Here is a 15,987-nt window from a genome sequence, read left to right on the forward strand (position 1 = left end):
GTTAAAGTCGAGTGCCAACAACACAGGCAAAGACCTAATCTTCATTCTTAACTTACTCACTTGTGGGCTTTGTTTGATCGTGCCACTCCCAAAAAAACCCACCACAACCAGCCCTCTCTGCTCTGTGGGGGAAGTGGGGCAAGTGCAAATCCATGAAATATGTAAAGAGTAAAGTCTTAAGTCTGTCTGTCGTTTCCAGCCGCCATGGGACCAGGAAGATTGGGGTTAAGAGGAGAAAGGGGGGAGTCTATGAACAAATACTTTACTCCGTCAGCCATTACTGCTGACCCACATTCTCTGATCAGTGTGTTTGAATGTTTAAACCTTTACTTCCCCATTTTATATTTATTTTCATCCATCCATCCAAGCTCAGAGATGTCTTCATACTGAGATCACTCTGACTCACAGTGACGTGAAGCTCTTAATAATCAAACGTCCTCCTGTGGAATCCCCAGGAGGCCTCAGAGCAGACAGGGTTTTCCTTCACTGGACAACAATATAACTGAATCATTGAATGATTAATAATTAAAAGAGAAGAGAAAGGTGGACCAGCTCATTTACTACCTCAGCCAGCTTAAGACATTCAGAGACTCTCTGGGGATCTTTAAAGACCTTCTGCTCAGAGGCTGTGAAAGACATCCTAACAGGAGGGGAACATGAACTGGTCTAGGATCTGTATCTGCAGAAAGTGATGTATCACACACTCCATCACCTCTGCAGGACTGTTTGCACCCAGAGCTCAGGTCGTCAGGATGGTGAACCTCTGTATATCTTCTGCTTTGTCTCATACATGCTCTGTCAGTGAGCTCTTTGCACCTCTGCACTGTCCTCCATTTGTACAAAAAAGGATTTTATAATTTCCCTGTGACAAATGGACATGTAGCATTTTTATGTGCTGAAAAAACTGCAGCTGAAAAACAGATTTTAATATTTTATTTGTCTGTTTTCTCTGTCTGGACACAGTGTCACTATCACAAAGTGCTAAGGCAGGCTGGGTCAGGGCTAGCAGGTTAGCATGCTAACTTCAGGAGGAGAAAAGAAGTGGTAGAACTTGGTGAGCAGCTCCTTTAAGTCACATATTTATATTTTTCATCTTTGAATTTTTAACCTTTATATTTTTTTCTCTCATTCTTTTTCTCCTTTTTACTTATTCTAAATATTATTTGTATTTAACACAGTCATATCGTCAGCGTTCTTCTCCAGTCTGAAAGAGTCATTTAATCATAAATGTTTCAGTTGCAGCATGAATTATTTATTTTTCAACAAATCAGTCAGTGGAGTGAAATAAAAAAATCCACTACCTTGTACCAAGAGGCAGATCTCTGCACTGTAACTGAGAAAATGCCACTTGACTGACTTCCTGTGGTGGGTGGGTGATTGCTCGAGGTATGACCACAGAGACATGGGAGTAAAGACAAGAAGGAAGGAAAATTAGAAAGGAATGGAGACACACGTAGGCAGAGACAAAAGATACAGAAATAAAAACGGGGAACTCCCAAAGAAACAGAACAGAACAGAAATCTGCGTTAATTCTTCATGTGCATTAGACTTTCTTTCATGGCCTACTGTCTCAGCAGAGAGGCAGTGTAGATAAAGCACTGATTTTATTTTCAAATTCAGTGTGTTCATTCATTCATTCCTCATGAGCATTAAAACAAGTAAGAATACTGCGACATAAGAAATTAAACAGAAAGTCTGTGGATTTTTTTTAGCTATTGGAAGAAAAACAAGCATTAGAGTTACTGAATCATTCATTTACCAGCTTATTCTTACACCAGTCTCTAAGCGTTTCCATTTTTTATGAACATAAAATCAGCTTTATCAGCCAGGTATGTTATCATGCACAGGTTGTCAGTGTTTGTGAACAGCACTGAGAAAAAAGAGACGCAGGAATGAACAGCCAAACAAAGGTGACAGTGTTAAACACAGATAAGCACCGCTGGATTTCCAGTAGCCGTGGTCTGACCTGGATGATCTGACTCAGGTTTGGTCCAAAATATATTTTGTCTAGTTCGGCAGCGGTCTGTCTTATTGCCGTCAGTGTGGTCATAATCTTTGCAGGAGAAAATGAGGCACAGAGTGTGAACTGTGACGTACAGGGTTAATAATGCTCTGCTCCTCTTCGTGACCCTCGCTGCTCATTAATAATGGCGGTGTCATGCTTCTGCCGGTGCTGGTGTTTGCTCTCCATTTGGGTCTTTTCAGGTTGACTGCATTTTGAGCCTGATCAGCTTCAGGTCTGTTTGTGTAACTTGTCTGTTTCAGGTCGTTTCAGCCTGGGTCTGATCAGCCACACGAGCTTGGAGGTGGTGGAGACCGTTGCAGTGTAGGAGTAAGGCAGAGACGTGGTTGTCTGGGCTGCATGTGAACGTTCAGATGGCTGTCCAGCTCAAACAGGAGGTTGACATGTGTTTATTTGTCGTTTCAGGCAGATTCAGACACAGTGCTCACTGCCAGGACCTGCTCCCTGCATCACAGGGAAGACTAATTTATAGTTCTCATGTCCACGTGTGTGTGTTCATCTGTTCACGTCTGTAGAGCCTCGAGTTGACTGTCTGCTCACAGCCTTCATTGATGAGGTGTTCATTTATGAAGTGTGTCTGTGTAGTCTGGAGTATCTGCTCTAAACTTTTCTAATCCTGAGCCTCGTCCATGAGCGTCTCCTACTGTGGAGACTCTTCTCTGAAATTCAACAAGATGTGGTAATTTGTTGTTATAGAAACACCTCCACCAACCACTGAATAATGCATGGGTATATTTACAGTTACATAACATTCTGTGCATATTGAAATGTACTATGATTATTAAATGAGTTTAGTGAAGTGACTAAAATGAGGGAAACTTCCTGCCACAGCATCACACAGAGAGGTCAGTGCAGGTCACTAACACAGGGCTTTCCTCAGGTTTGTGGCTGGTGAAAGGTGAGTGACTAAAAACTACACATTGTTTTGAGGTTTTAGTGAATAGGTCTGACCTGTGATTATTCACCTCCTGCAGCCGAGGAGCTGGGACCTAACACAGAAGAAAACAAAAGATAATCAGGACCAGACGTGTCAGACACCATGCATCAACATAATCAACAGTAACTGCAACAGACGCACCAGGCGCTCACTTTTATTTTTCTTAACGTGGGGGGGGTGGAGGGGTTAAATAAGGAGGGGGGGTCTGTCTCTGGGCCCCACTGTGCGCACTCCTGCCGTTCACTGAGGCCGCATCCGCCCTTCAGTCTCCTCCTCCTCTCAGCCCCGCCCTCAAGGAGTGACTTGGTGCTGGGTGAGAGAGAGAGAGAGACTCCGCAGACTCACACACACTCACACACACACTCATACACACGCACACTAAGCGTTTCTCGCCAGCTCTGCTGTGTCTTCACTAACGGGACAAGTTTCGGAGCTCCGGGTTTCTCTGTGTGAACGGCCCGGGCTGAGGTGAGTGCAGACATTCAGACATTCAGACAGTTTTTCTTCGGAGGGGGTGAAGCTGTGGACCCGTTCTAAGTAAACGACGGGGATTTTTCTCAGTAGAGAGGCAGGCAGGAGGAGAGAGGCATGTCCGACTCCTGTTGGAGCAGTTGTAGCTAGCTCACTTTACCGCCTTTACCGGGGGAGTCACCGAACGCCTCGGTAACCTGCAGTCACACCGGAGAAAACCCCGTCGTTTCCGCTGCTGGCGCCTCTGAATTCAGCCACACGGAGCCCGAGTTTAGCAGAGCAGCTTCCACATCCTCCCCGGGATGTTGCCATTACACCGCTGTAATGTTGCACACATGGCTCAGCCCACAGCAGCTGGGACACTCGGTCTCTGGGTTTTCTTTACCGTGACTCTGAGGAGTGAGGAGAGCTTGAAGCTGAGGCTCTGAAGCTGAGGCTCTGAAGCAGAGGCTCTGAAGCTGAGGCTCTGAAGCTGAGACTCTGAAGCTGAGACTCTGAAGCTGAGGCTCTGAAGCTGAGACTTTGCCTCATTCCAAACTTTTGAATGGAAAATACGCGCACAGCTTCATGTTGATGTGCTGTCCATGTGTTTCATGTTACTCCTCCATTTCATGTCTGACACAGTGATGTGGCTTTTTAAGGCTTCTGTACTCAGACAGTTAGAGCTGCTAATGTTGATTTATTCTCAGGTAATCTGTTGGTTACTCGATTAATCAATTAATGAGTCGCTTTGTATCAGAAAATGTTCAAATCTTTAACTCGCTTGTTTTGTGAAAAACTCGAACATGTTCACATATTTAGCGCAGATAAGAAGCTAGAACCAGAAGATGCTCGACATATTTGATCGATAAATCACTCATTGATTATTAAAATGGCTGCTGAGTCCAAACCCTGAAGATATCCAGTTTACAATGACATAAAATAACAATCATTATCCATAAACCTCTGTTAGTAATGATCAACTGTTGCTAAATGTTTGGTTGATCAACTACCTGATTTCAGTTGTTTTGGCTTCAGAGGCTGAGGTTTAAAACACAAAGATATTGGACCTGCAGTCAGATACAGGTGATACATGATGAACTGTCCTGTCGTGTCAGTTCTGTTAGACACATTAAGAATCAGTGAGATCCTTGGTCCCTGAATGTACAGGCTGCTGTCTCTGCTGCTCTCTCCACCAACACACTGCAAAGATGGAAAACATTGTGTCACTGTGTTGAGGTGGGAGATATCCCTGTCTGCCAGTGTTGGCCTTTAAATGTTTGATGTGTGGAGACTGCTCCTGTCGGCTCGCTGTAGAAACAGGCTTTCAGAGAGAGAGAGAGAGGAGACACTGTCTGCCTCCATATGCCTGATACTGACCACACACTCATTAAGAACGTAGCCGTGATGAAGTGTATCTGTGCAGGTAGATGTGGAGGTGCAGGCCTGCAGCGTGAACATCCGTCCAGCCTGTGATGCTTCGCACAGAGACACTCTGTCATCAGTTCGAGGCTCAGGCCTGAACTGTATGATACAGAGTTTAGTTTGACTTGATGTGATTTCACCTCTCAGGCAAAGTGCAGCGTAGGTTCACGTCACCGGCGTGTGGTACGTCGCAGGAAAGTCCTGGGATCTTTCAAAAACAAAACATCAAGCTCAGCAAAGACGGTTGTGTAAAGAAGGCAGGTGTCTCCTCCCAGAGACGAACACAAATCAAACACTGAAGCATCAGGAAGAGTTTGAAACCTGTTTCATACGTCACGTGTTGCTTTCAGGTTACGTCACAGACGCTGGCTTCTTGCTGGTTGTGCTGAAAGGTCACAAACAAAACAACAAAACAAGGTCAGACTTCAGACTTATTGAACATGAAGCGATGCAGCGCTGCTGAGGTTCACAGCAGTTCAGAGTGTTTCAGCTGCTGATCTGCAGACAGGCGTACTGCCTGAAAACGACTAAATGTGATGTTGATTAGTTCGGTTGACAGAAAACTAATCAGAAACCAGTTTGATCATTGAATCAGTCATTGAGGATTTGATGCTTTTCTTTGTCACACATGATATTTTAGTGATTTCAGACTGCAGGTCAGACCCTGGTCTGTGGGGAAATTATGACAGTCACTATTTTCTGGCAATTTCTAGACAAATTGATGAATTGAAAAATGTGTTGGCAGGTTTGATTAAGATGAAAAATAATCTTTAGTTGTGTCCCTAAATGCAAGTCGACCTTGGCTCTGGTAGCTGAGTCTGAGAGGGAAAATACACAGTTCTGTTAATCTCTGGTGAATCTTTTACTTTGAAATGGCAATACAGTACATTCAGATAGTATTTTACCTCCTCGGCAAATATGTAAAACATTTTACAATTCAGTTCTGCAGTAAGTCAGTCAGCAGACAAATTCTCCAGTTTTCATAATCAATGAATTTTTAAACATTCTCTCGTTCCAGCGTCTCAGCTCTCAGGAAACCTGCTGCTTCTCTATTCTGCAACAGAAAACTGTATGTATAAATTGTAATGGACATTTTTCACTGTATCCTGAAAACCTATAGATCAAAATTAAATCGATTAATTTAGAAAGTAAGTGGCAAATTATTTAATAATGAATATAATCATTAGCTGCAGACGCACTCGAGTTTTAATCCTTTAAATCTCAATGTTAAATGTTTAGTCGTTAAATATGAAGTGAGGGAGTTAAAGCTGGAGCTGGAGAGATTTGACGAGGGATTGGATTCAGTGCTGGAGTGAAATTTGTGACATACAGTTTAAAAGTGGAGGACCGTGTCATTCAGCTCTGTGATATTCTGTAGACACTAAGCTTGTTTCTGTCACTCAGAGATCATATAGAAACCTGTAGTATTGTGCTGATCATGGATTTAGCCTCGACTGATCAGCTCTCCTCTGAAGCCTGGTAATCGTTGGAACAGTGAAATAAGCTGCACGTTTGGTGTCATTATGAACAGTAACAGATGTCTTTTCATATCTTGGAAAACATGATATTGCTGTTATTGTTCAGACCTCATGCACGTATACACATGTTCACATTACAGCCAGCAGTTCCTCTGGTATTTCAGACGATCAATCAGTGGGCTGTATACAGAGTAATGGTGAAATTAGATTCCTCAGAGTGTCTGAGGAGCCCCGCTGCTCTCCTTCACTACTCCCTCTTCACTGATGAGCCGCCTCCGTAATGTATTCTCTGTAGTTTTGTTCCCTAACTGATGTTTGATTATTCGACACAGTGATTTGGCTGTAGCTCATAAAATATTGAAACAGAAGTGAAGTGGCCCGGGAGGCAAACTGAAAGACACCGGCTTCACTTCATCTTTAAATACGACTTGGAGTGGAGCTGGGCGCCGTCTGTTACTGACATCAAAGCAAGTCAACACAGACACACAACCACTGAGGAAGTTTTCCTATTTTTACTCAAATAAAAATACAGTTTCCCTTTACCAGTCCTCACAGGAAGCCTGGGTCTTTGTTTAAATTGGAAATCAGTTTGTTGACCCCCCTGCTGTGTAAGATGTCCATCTCTGAGCCGAGCCTGAAACCAGACTGCTCGTTACTAACGGAGAGCGATTATACTAGATCAGCATTCTGATTTACAACGAGCAGCCCGGGCACTGCCTGCTAATCTGTGGTCTTAATACTGAGACAGGCAAATCTCAGGGCAGCTATCAAGGCTACTTAGAGGCCCTTAATGTCCACTGCCACATTGAAAGTGTAGGTTCATTTAATGCCTGCATGTTGTGAAATGTGTTTCCACAGCCCAGGATGATGGATTCAGATCATCTTAGGGGAAAGATATTTCACAAATATTCAGAAATGAGAGAGTGGAACTATCACGTCTGTGTGTCTGGTTTTAGTGCAAAATAAAATGAGGCATCTAAGTTTGAGCATTTCCATGATCGTCCCTGGAGCGCAGGTTTAGATACTTAAGTGATCAGTGGACATAATGGTGGATCCCTGCTGATGGATTCTGGATATCAGAGCTGCGTGTGACCGCTCACTGAGAGAGGATAAAACCACAAACATCATTTTTTGTAGAGGAGCTGCACCATGCCATCCCAGTCAGTCAGTGCTGTGTGTGTGTGTGTGTGTGTGTGTGTGTGTGTGTGTGTGTAGATTTGTTTGTGAGAATCTTGTAAATGCTCTGTGTCCAGTTTTTTTACAGTTTCAGATATAAAGGCTCATTCCTCTGTTCCCTACATTTTAGATTTTTATGGCACATTTTGGGAAGGTGACACATGGTCCTGTGTTCCCCATCTCTGTGTTTACTCGATAAGACATGGGCTAATGTGGGTTTCCTGTATGGCCTGCACTTTAATGTGGTGAAGCAGCTTCATTTGTCTCATATTTCGTTTGCTGGTGTGATAATCTCTGAGTTGTATTTAACTCTGCACAGCTTGCAACATTCCTGCAGCATGTGTTTACAGAGGATGCACAGATGAACTTCTGCCTGCACAGCCCTGAACAAACACATTATCTCAAAATACAGCGTCAACAAGCTTCTAACAAGGCTGCTTCTCTTAGAGTATATGACGGGTACATTTGAATTTTCACTGCTGTATCACTCTGTGTTTCTACACACGGTGCTGTTTCCATTAAAGCAAAAGTAAAACGTATCTTTAGAGGCTGTCGTGCACATCGGAGTGTCCTCTGTGACTCGGTGCTTTTACGTCTTTACTTGGTTGATGTTGTATTTGTAGCCTGTTGCATGTTAAAGCCCAGCATCTCTTAGAAGAGTGTCTATAGAAGCAGCCAATCAGAGTGAGTGCAGCGCTGTGAAGAGGAAGTGAGCTTTTAGAGTTTGTGGCTTGTACTCTGTGTTCAGGAAGGCGTTTGGCAGAGGGGGGGCATTGTAAAGGTTTTTTCCTCACATTGTTGAGGAGAGCTCAGCCTCTCTGGGGCAGTTTGACCGAAGCACATGGTTTCTCATATGCACAAGAAATTCTTGGATTTTCCCGTTGAGTATGAAATGTTTTCTCCTTCAGGCGTCTGAGACATTGTTTTCCAACCGTTCTTCATACAGCCTGTTTTAAATAGATTCTGTACATGAGGCCTCAACAATACTCTGTGTCTGTAAAGAGTCATGGTTTTATTCTGCTCTCCTGATGAGCAAAAGGCCTCTTAGATTAGACGAACACAGCTGTTGAGCTTCAAAGGAGAAACACTGAAAGTGTTGTTGAAACAGTCCCTCTCTCTTTGTGTGTGTGTGTGTGTGTGCTTTTTGAAGGCTGATTTTATAAATTCTCCCTCTGCTGTTTGAGGCTCTTTAATGTCTGCTCTGCTCTGTCTTGCCTCTCTGTCTGTGCTCGGCACCCGTGGGTCTGAAACTGACCGCACGGTCTCGTGCCTGGTTGTACCAAGGCTGCAGTTGATGTGTGTGTCTTTGTCTGTGTGTGTGTCAGTATTCTGTGGTTTATGCCCTTGGTGTCTTGTTCCTTCTGCACAGGCCTTTAATGTACATGTGAGTGTGAGTGTAGATGTATCTATAAGTGTGTGTTTTTGGCCGTTTTCTGAGTGTGGGTCAGTGTTGTTGAAAACATCCAGTACACACACACTCACATACATTCCTGCTCTCAAACATACCACACTTTAACCACTAATGTTTTACCCATTATGGGTTTAAGGTCTTATAAACTGGTGGTAACTGATGCTCCTCAGCTCTGATTTCTTCAGTGCAGGATCCCTTCAAAGTGTCAGCAGTTGTATCTGTTTAAATATTGATGATTGAGCACAAGTTTGTCTGAAAGTCTCGTTTTAGGAACTCTCATCAGAGACCAGATGTTTTAAGTGTATTAGTGTCTGTCTAGACATGATGCTGGCGATCCTCTGCGTGTGTCTGATCAGCACCAGTTGCAGCATTAATCTACAGAAGGTGCAAACAGGACACATCAGGCACAGATATGACAACAGTTTTGGAGCTAGCACTGCACCAGCTCTGCGATCCACTGCCTGCAGGGCTCCAGCCCAGCTATCTGATTACCTCCACTGAGGAAGGTATGCTTTTCTGTCCTGTTAGTTTGTCAGCAGGACGGCTTAAAAATCCTCTTAACAGCTTTCAAAGAAATTTAGTATAAAGGAACAAGCGTTGTGTTTTTGTTGTGGCTCCCCACAGGGTTTCCGAACGCTGGGAATTAAAGCTTGGTTTAGCATTTTTGCTATTTTATCATGGACTACTGCAGTAAAAATGAAAAATCTGGCATATTTATCCCATGACTGTCTGGGACTGTACATTGATCCAAGTTTGTGCTCTCAGAGTCTGGCACTGACTGATATTCAGTTAATTACCGAGCAGAGGAACGAGGAATATGGATTGAGAACCAATATATTTATTTTACCTACAACGTTATCTCCGTTATTTACTTTAAATATCACATTATAAAATACATATAGTTAAGAAAGATGTGTTGTGGATTTCAGTTTGTGTGAGCGTCCCACCTCCCTCTCAGTCTGAGGTACGTTTGCGTTATCCATCTCTTATCAACGTGCAGATGTTTACCACCACTTCCAGGAAACACTGCCCATGCCCATGTAAACTGTGGGTGTGTGTGCAGTTTAGTGGAGTGAATTTTTTTCCCCACTGGGAATATGTATTGTGTTGACAACTCTTGATAGTGTGGAGTTTTTCTAACCCAGAGCTTTGAGAACCTGAACACAACCGTAAACAGGTTTATTGATGCTGTAGTCTCTGGAAGTGAATAATGCACTGTAAGGATCAGGTATGTTAATTAACAGCTAACTTTGTGGGAGCAGTAAAACACAGTTTGGTCTAAATGAAGTATTTTCTGCAGAAAATCAGTCGTATATAAATGTAATCTAAAGGGGACAGGGTTGTTCTACAATTTAACAGGAACTGATCTCTGACCTCGTTCAGTATTTTAGTTCCCGCATGAGATCAGACAAAACAGTTCATATTTTAGGCAACATGTCTCAGATTGTGTTTTAAGTTTTAAGTGCAGAAATTTATGGACCCGAACAAAGTAGTTTTTGGATCCAGTTTAAGTTTTGATTATAAATTATCAGTGTAGCATTAAAGCCACTTTTTTATTTGACCTTTGTTTCATAACGTGAACAAACCCCAAGTGACACATGAGCTCCCTCAGCTCACGCTCACTGAGAATCACCAGCAGTCCAGCAGGAAGAACAGACTGTGGAGATCAACTGTACTCTCCTGTCCTTTTTTTCCGTCTCTGCTTTTCTGAGTCTAACAAACGCAGACAGATCTTTGTTTTGTAGCGTAGTAAAACGAGAAATCAGCATGTACAGCTCTTACTCTGCTCACGCCTGCAGTTAGTGGGACAGTACGAGCTCGCTGCGCACCCATCTAGGTTTAGTAGTGGATTAGAAGTGACACTTACTGCAGGCTGGCTGAGGCTGAGCCTTGTTTACTCTGGCTCGGTCTTAGCCGGGGACTCAAACCATCATTAGGCAGTGAAATGACTCAACAGTGGGACATAGCTCCAGACAGGGAGAGAAAGAGAGAAGAGTAAGAGGGAAAAACAGTCAGAGGAACAGTTAAGACAGAGAGACATAAAAAGAGAGGATATTCCCGAATTTGCCTGGAGATAGAGTGAACCGGATGACTGCAGCGGGGGGGCAGTTAGAACCTGGAGGCCAGGGCGTGCTGTGGTCAAACCCTTTTATAAATAAACAGACAGATTGGTCTAAAATAAACACAATTCGCTCATGTCAGTGTGGAGCAGATGGACGAATAACTCCACCCAGGACCGGGACAGGACACCAGGCCTTAGACGTGGGCCGTTGCTGTTGTGCAGAGAGGCTGCAGGCCAGGCTTGAAGCCTTTTGTAGAGCCTCCCACACAGGAAAATCTGCAGAAAACAACCAGTCCAGACATTTATCCATTTCAAAACTGAGTTGTGGGAAGGAGATGAGTCTGGTGTCTTTTTGGGAAAGGTGGTGAACCCCGGACAGAGGCTCTGGATTCCTTTTTGAAAGCTGTAAACACGGTCATCTCACCGCCACCTCCGACCTGCACGCTCTTCTGTTGATGGAGAAGAAAGCGTGGTAGACAGGTGAAAAAAGCTGCATGTTTAAAAGAAAAAGCATCTCAAAGAATAAAAAGACATCACACAGTAACAAAGATGAGAGGCGAATGGACCTGTGTGTGTTACAAGCATAACAACAAAGCACCGTAAGAAGAGTAATTAAACTATTTTTTGGACATGACAGGTTGTGAATCTTCACTGCAGAGTGCCTGCTGGTGAGAAGAGGTGAATTATATTCCTTTAAAGTTTGCCTAATGGACTGTAAGACAGGAATACAGACGACTGAGTTTAAGCTGTGCACACAGAGAACCTGCAACATTTCAGGTTTAATTATCTGAGACAATAGTCCAGGAGGTCGTCCTCTGCTCCACGTCTGTCTCGTCTTTGACCTCATGATTATGCAATGTTTGTGCAAGACGTGACGTGTGGCTTTTAACAACAGGTAACGCAACATTTTGACCACCAACAGTTCTGTTGAGTGATGATCTTACAGGCGGCTCCCTGCTTTGGTTTTTAGTGTATGAGTGCATCATGCAGTTTATTCTGCTGCTGGTTTCGTGTTGTTACGTCGCTCGACAGTTGGTGGCAGTAATGTGCAAAGAAGTGTAAAATACTCCCATAAAAACAGTGAAGAAGTTAGCTTCAAGCTAGCAGACGCGGATGTAAACAGTGCACCATTTAGAATATTTGTAAAAATAAATCGTCTTTGCAAAAGTGTGATGAGGAAGGAAATGTATTTAGAGCTGTAATGTTTAGGTCTCTGGTTCCAGCTTCTCAGAGGTTTATCTGTTTTCCATCATTGTAGACTGAATATCTTTTGGGAGGTTTGGGGTGAAGTCAAACAAATCACCTGAGCTGTGAGATGTGATCAGCTTTGTGTTTCAGTACTTTACATTTGATGTTAAAATAAAACCATGAACCTGCTCTGCCTGGTGATCTGCTCAGATAAAAAAATGCAGCTCCTGTTCCCAAAACACTTCACAGGTTAAAGTTCAAGTGAGAAGGAGGCTGAGAAATCACCACAAGAATAGAGATGATGATTATCTGTTCGGCCATCTTGGGTTTGTTTCTCTCTCTGATTTAATCCACTGAGTTAATAGAACAGATTCTGAACTCGTGCCCTATTTCAACTATATCTCCTTATGGTACATTATCAGATAAAATAGAAGCTGAATTTATTTTAAAGGCTTCTGTAGCAGATCAGACTTTCCCAATGAGAAACTTCAGTCCTCATGAGTGAAGATAAACAAAGAGGCTTACGAGGTGTACAGTAAGAGTGCTCTCAATCCTTCAGTTTGCACACTGTCTGCTGGGTAATCTGAGGCTCCGGCCTCCTCCTGACCTGCTGCTGACGCCGTGGTGGCCTTGTTCAGAGATGGAAAATGTCTCTGTTTGTATTTGTTGACATAATTTTGTGTCTCTGGCTCTGGTACAAATAAACAAATAGAGCAGGGTTTTTTTGGCTGTAATTTGAGGAGACTTAGTCGTAGCCTTTTACAAACTAAACAGGGATTTGTGCTCTCGCAGGCAAAATGGTGGATTTGTGTTAGAAACAGAGCCCAGATGGCTGCAGGTTTGAACTCTGATGTCAAAACCTTTTTAAATGTTTACAGTCTTTTGCACACGTGGCAGTGGGAAGTGTGTTTACCTGTTTACCTGCTGTTTATTTACATCTGTCTGTCCTCACATTATTACCATCCAGGGCAGATGGACGATTGTGAGGTGAAGATGAATCAGTCTCAGTCTCTAAAATCATCGTCTGAATCTGCTGTGACATGTTCAGGTACACTCAGAGCATACAAAGTGTTTTCATTGTTGTTTTCTTCTTCCACATCGTGCAGCTTCATTTTTATTCGCAGATTGATAGCATATCTCAGCATGTATCTGTATCAGAGTGAGGACATGTTGTCAGTCCATGCAGATGTTGTTGTGCATTTTAAACCTTTATTTTTCTCCCATTTTTGCATATTTTCCCTCTGTTCTGAATTTATTTAACTCCCATGAAAACACTTTGTTCCTCAGTGATTCAGCTGCCATGAGACCATAAGGTTTGCTAAGTGAAGGTGTCAGATAATCTCTGCTGTTGTTTTTGTGCCAGCTCTGGATGCCCGTCCAAGTAATGATCAGTGACACCTGCATGTGTCCTTAGACGAGGGCTGTCATATCTCCAGAGGCATTATTGGACTGAAATAATGCCAGAGTGGAATGCCAAAATATCTTGGCTTGTTCAGTTTTTTTTTTTTTGTTAGGATGAAGTATATTTAGTATAATTTGTCTGTGGCGCTGCCTTCCCTCACTAAAAACAACATGAAAAAGATGGAAAGGCAGGGCAACAAGAGAAACTTAAAACAGACTAGAAATAGAAACATGCTGTAACAAGCGAAGAGGGGAAAAACACTGGAACTGTAGATACAATGATGTAGTGTCACAGCAGATTTTCTAAATAATAAAACAGAATTATTGCGATCAGCCATATGAAGGGAACGTAAAGACACTGGTAAAAGACAGACTGCTGCTACTTGGAGATAAAATACTGTCCATAAAATGTGAGAGAATGACAATATTTTGAGAAATGTTTGGGAAAATGGGTCTAAATAACAGTGTTTGTTCTTGTGGTCTGTCATAGAAGTGGAGACGTGTTTGGTACTGTCACAGGTATCGATTGAAATAACAGGTCTCAGATTGGCTGAGTCTTTGCTTCCCACCTGGATTCGTCCACAGACTCAAAAAGGTCATTGACCCCGTGTCTCACACTTTTCCTTTGGGTTTTTTGAGCATTGACGAGAGCACAATGGTGGAACTGTTGGTGCAGTGTTGACCTGGCTGTGTCAGGCAGGATGAAGTACAACCATGAATTAGGTTAATAGGAATTATAACTGTGCATGACTGTGGAGGCCAGGGGTGTTGTGTTGCAGTGATTAATATGTTGGTCACTAACATGTTGGTCAGTGGGCCCTGCAGGATCAGTGCTGGCAGAGAAACATAGATTTACTGCAAGATTTCAGGCTTAGTGTTTATAAGCATCAAGTAAACGGCTTATGTGGACATAATCTAATGTCATTTGGGCGTGTATGAGTTGAGTTGAGTTTATTGCTTCATAATTTTCACCGTGGAATATTGAATTACTTTTGGGCACAAAATCTAAAGCCACCAAAGAGAGTGTTGCTGCTTCCTGCCTCTGCTCTGGATGCAGCTGGCCCGCGGTGGCATCCTGTAGCACCTCAGCACCTTGCTTTTGTCGATATGCAGCGAGCTGTCTAACACTGCCCTGGTTCATTACGACAGGGGAGAAGATGACCCAGAATCAAGTTGACCTGAGTGCTTTAAATCAAGGCTCCACCGGAGGAAATAAATTCTCTCCCCACCAGCACGCCTAGCGCCAACTAGGACAAGTAATCCAGACAGAATAAAAACGTCCTCTTAGAGGACGCTGAGGGAGAGAGGGGTGGAGGAGGGAAGGCTTGGTGGGCTGAGAAAGAAAGGAAGAAAGAGAGAGGGAGAAGTTGGATGGTTGACCGGGTAGAGAAGCAGTGCATTTCTTTAACAACACACAGTAATCTCTGCTTTCTAAACCTTTATCTGACAGTGACAGTGGAAAGAAACAGGAAATGTTTGCACCTATAGCACCTGTACATGTGAGCACAGACATTCACCTCTGGCTTCTCTAACAGTTGATTACAATGATCCTGATGTTATTGGATTGGCATTGATTATTGGAAACTGTCTAGAACCTAAATGTCTGGTCCAGATTAGTTTATTACTGAGACAATAATTCTAACAGTTGTAGGCTGTATTTTTTAAGGTAGCTCTCTTGTTTTTGAATAATCAGCATCAGTCAGGAATGAACTGTCACACTCAAACTGTCACCAGTTCATTTAGATTTAGCATGTTAGCTGTGAGCTTCCCCCTGTCCCCAGTCTTTGTGTTGTGCTAAGCTAACCAGCTGCTGGCTGTAGCTTCAGATTAAAGACATGACATGAAATGAAAAACAGAGCTTTGTAGAAAAACATGTTTAGAGCAGTTTGGGTGTTGGTATCACAAGTGCTGAAAAATCCTAATAATTAATACAGCATAAAACACTGTGTGTGTTTCCTCTGATAAATCTGACCGGAGGCGTCAGAGCTGTGAGTCGGCCATTTTTGGTCGTCCAGCTGACCACTATAACCCAGAGACCACCTGTTGCCTCACTTGACCCACAGCATCCATCAGGACATTCAAAGTTTAAGACCGGAGTCTTAGACCAAGTGTGTTGTGTGTGTGTGTTGTGCGTGTGCAGAGCTTCAGGCTCAGTGAAGTGTTTTGTGTTGATATGTTTACACACAGCAGCAGCTGCTCCTCTGCTCCTCCTTCCCACTCCTCTGCTCCCTGCCGCTCAGTAAGGTTTACTCTTTATTCTCTTTTTGGTGAAGAAGGGAAACCGCTGCTGTCGCTGCAGACCGAGCTGAGGCAGACGCCCGATAACACGACACAATGTAAAACACAAGCTGGTTTGTATCATCAGAGAGAAACACGGAGAAAAAAGAAGAAAAGACGTTTTAGAATAAACCACGATTTGAACTAAATGCTGGTTTT

General features: G+C 43.2%; 1 protein-coding gene across 1 annotated transcript in view; it reads left to right on the top strand.

The window, feature by feature from the left end:
* The first annotated feature begins 3,258 nt into the window (after nt 1–3,258).
* ppp1r16b (protein phosphatase 1, regulatory subunit 16B) overlaps nt 3,259–15,987 on the top strand; it is a 69,904-nt gene continuing 57,175 nt past the window's right edge. The window contains 1 exon segment of the mRNA XM_018677786.2: nt 3,259–3,428. The gene's annotated coding sequence lies outside the window, so the exon portion shown is untranslated.

The sequence above is a fragment of the Lates calcarifer genome, linkage group LG9, assembly GCF_001640805.2.
Source record: "Lates calcarifer isolate ASB-BC8 linkage group LG9, TLL_Latcal_v3, whole genome shotgun sequence".
NCBI lineage: Eukaryota > Metazoa > Chordata > Actinopteri > Centropomidae > Lates > Lates calcarifer.